This window comes from Cibotium barometz, chromosome 42 (assembly GCF_041138505.1).
Source record: "Cibotium barometz isolate CiBa-2024 chromosome 42, ASM4113850v1, whole genome shotgun sequence".
Lineage (NCBI taxonomy): Eukaryota > Viridiplantae > Streptophyta > Polypodiopsida > Cyatheales > Cibotiaceae > Cibotium > Cibotium barometz.
In genome coordinates this window covers 6802577-6806561 of record NC_141087.1, presented here as the reverse complement: position 1 = coordinate 6806561, position 3985 = coordinate 6802577, and positions in this window count along the sequence as shown.

The following is a 3985-nucleotide window of genomic DNA, read 5'->3' as shown; positions in this document are numbered from 1 at the left end:
TCTACTCACAAGAATGCGCTTGGTAGCAGGATGATAGAAACAGTAACCTTTACTTTTCGAGCTATTTCCCACAAAAATACATTTAACAGCCTTATCGTCCAGTAGGACAAAACATATGTTGCACACATGATTGCTTCTAGCCAGAAACCATGAGGTAAATCCTGACTTTTGACCATACAATGTGCCATCTCATGAGATGGGTGTGCACATGTGCTCTTTCTTGTTGGCCTTGTTGTTGAAGCACAAAGGTATTAGGTATCTATCTATTTTGACTTCCAATGTTGCTAGCATAAAAATTGACATACATGGGAGCGAAATATATGAGCTCTCTCTCTCTCTCTCTCTCTCTCTCTCTCTCTCTCTCTCTCTCTCTCTCTCTCTCTCTCTCTTCGTAATAGAAGATATATTACCAAAAGTACTTTACAAATGGCCACATGGCCGCGATGTACTACCTTTTTCCCTCATTACTCTGAACCACATGTGTAGCTCAGAGTACACTCATCCAATATATAGCCATGTCATTCTCCACCAAAATGAGCTGATAAACAAGGAAGAGACTTGCCACAATAGAAACCCTTTTATACGACCTATGTGAACTGTAATACCAACTTTTGCATCAAATATGAAGGCATTTCTAGTTAACTAGATATGCTACAAACCTGTCCACCTGAAAAATAAAAGAAAACTGAATGTTCTGGGTTATCTGGTCCATTCGAAATCTTGCCAAAAATCTAGTCTTTAACCTTTACGGGCCTATCTGTCAATGTAGTCCATACGCGAGAAAGGAAATCCCACACCTCCTTTGCCATCGGACATGAAATGAAAAGATGCGGGCATGTTTCCAAGCATGTAGTAAACACACAATTATCAAAAGCAATCCGTCGCTTTTGCAACAACTGGTCCCCTACTAGTGGCAGGCCTCCAACTAGCATGCGCCATAGGAACACCTTCCCTTGATATGGAATCTTAGACCACTAGCCCTATAAGATTACTTCCTTCCACCGGCCCTACTCTTCCTGATGTTCCATACCCTATTAGCCTTCTCAGTGATCCAACGCTTATCTTCTACCATCATATGGTACACTTGATTTGTTGTACGTTGAAAAATGTCATGAGGCTTTCTAAATGCCCAATCTAACTAAGGTTTTTAATCGTCCAACTGAGGAATATCACCAAACGGTGTAAGTGCTTCCCTCACCTTCTCCCATAACTGTATATATCCATTTGGAACCCAAAAATATTGAAAGGATTTTCTGAAAAGACAATAAGTAGCCTCTACATGGCAACAAAGCATCTAGAATTCTCACTAGTCCCAATCGAGCCAATCTATTGAATTTTGGTCGCTCAACAAGTTTGTCAGGCCACTCCAGAAGTCGTGAACTAGCCAACACCTCACCTGCCACATAGAATTCAACTACAACCACACTGATCTGAAGGCTTCCATTTAGTGTGTGCCAACACATCCTTCCATGAGATCATCATCATCATCATCTCTCTCTCTCTCTCTCTCTCTCTCTCTCTCTAGCAAGACATGGATAACCCCCATGGAGCTCCCCATGAAATTACAGTTTTATAGAGAACATTTCTTGCATGTTTAAGAGAGGATGGTTTCACTAAGGGGAAACATACTTACATGAGTATATGTCTCATTCCATATGGATTAACATTGGCCAGTTTGAGAGTTTCATCATGCCACCTATGAATTAAGGTGAGTAGGGTAGAGGGCATTCTGCGAGATAGGTAGAGACCTGTAGTGTTGGAAAAACATTTGCTCAATGTTCCACCCTCCTGTTGTTAATATGCGGATGTGCTCCATCTGATAAGGCCCCCTATATGAGGAGTAGCCATTGTTGTGAGCACTTGGGCACCCGATAGCTCCTAGTTTAAACACTAGATAGTAGCCAAATGTAGCTAGATGGTTAGGAGATGGCTTCTGCCAAGTACAAACATATCAAGGTGGAGAAATCACATCAAGTAAATTCAATGCCTACTCCAAGGAGCACGTGATCAAGAGAGATTTGGTAGTTGCTCATACTCCATAACAAAATGGTGCTACAAAGCGCAAGAATCACATAATTATGGAGATGGTGCAAAATATGGAAAGGAATGCCGAATACCTTGTGCACCGAGGCAGTTAAGACTGTAATGCATATCCTTAATAGGGGTTACACAAAGGCAATCAAGGGCATGCCACCTCACGAAACTTTGTTTTGGTAAGAAAACTTCAGTTGTGTATTAGGAAATTTGGTTATGATTGTTTGCATGAGCTCATCATGGATGGAAGGAAAGGTGGAGCTTATCTTGATAGAGAATTGTGCATATATTTTCAGTAAAGGCTCTTTAGGAGAGATTTGCTGGGGGGAGCGCCATCTTCATCAACTTAGTGTGCTGGATCGATGAGGTGGACATTGAAGGGGGGTGTTGGAAAAGCATTTGCTCAATGCTCCACCCTCGTGGTCATTGTGGGTGGATGTATGTGCTCCATCTTGTAAGGCCCCTGAGGAGTAGTTGTTGTGGTGAGCATCGACCACCCCTGGGCACATGGTAGCTCCTAGTTTAGATATTGAATGGTGGCCAAATGTGGCCAGATGGTTAGGATACAGCTTATATAGACTTAGTACTTTGCCAAGTAGGTGTTGATGGCTATTTTATCTAAGGTTAGGTAGCTGTAAAGCTAGCAATAGAGCTAAGGGGGATGAAACACATCCATGGTGTAGAGGTAGAGAGAGAGAAAAAGAGAGAAACGAGCTCTCGAGAGAGTAGACCAAAATTGCATAACTCAAGAGTAGCTGTAGGTCAATGGACCACACTCTTGAATAGAAGGAGATCTTCTCGAGATTGCCTATTCTTAGGTTGTGGGGTTGGTTCATGTACCTATTCAGGAACATGGCCAGCTAGTACATTGCCGCCACCACTACGAGACTATATATAGTCTAGTGGTGGTTCCTCCATTTCATATCTTATCTTGTAGAGATTGAGATCTACCTTCATTGTAGTAGTGAAATCTTGTAGAGATTGAGATCTACCTTCATTGTAGTAGTGCAATCTTGTATGTGCAAGATGTCCTTCGTCTAGAGTCTATCTAGATTGCTATCAAGCTCCTTACCCAAAGCATAGGAATGGACGAACAACCATCAATTTGCAATCAATAATATTGTTTACTTTCCCCTTCTTTCTACAATTTAGTGCTTTGTGTTGTGAAGATTTTGCTTTTGCTATTTTGTATTCTTACATGTAGGATTTGCATGATTAGAGAGGTGGAGACAAAGGAGCACTATTTGTTTTGATGCTACCCATCCTACTATGAGATATGGGGGAGATTTCATTGCTTGTTCTAAGAAGGTTTCAGCTCTCTCTCTCTCTCTCTCTCTCTCTCTCTCTCTCTCTTGTCATGCAGTAGTACAAGGATATGAGATGTTTAACATGAATTTACTAGAGCTCCAGAGACATTATGAGCGCATACTAAGACAACGCCCCCATGATCGAGGTCAAGGATGCCTCCTATGCCTCCCTTGCCAACTTTTTCATCCATCTTTCAGCCAATTTGAACCCTCCCTACCTCGATTGAAGTTTTTTTGGATTTTTGATTTGATAGAGAGCTAGAGCTAGTCTCAAGCTATCTATTGATGCCTAGAATGCTTAAAGAACCTAACTAATTATGATTAATTTGATAATTGAGCTACGGTGCAAACTTAATGAAAGATGAACAAAAAATCAAAAATTTGCATGAATGTCAAGGGCAAAGATTAAACACTTACTTGCTTCTCCCACACTTGGTGAAGACCTCAATGCTCCAATGCTCCGGTTGACCTTCATTGCTCCAATGAACACCATTAAATAAGCAAACAAACAACTCAAACACAAGTAAACAACCGATGGATTTGCACTTCAACCGGACCAAATGAGAACTCTAGCAAATGAACTAAGTGGAAATGGGTTGTAACTAGTGGCCGCATGCATAGCACTATTATGGCCAAACTCAACT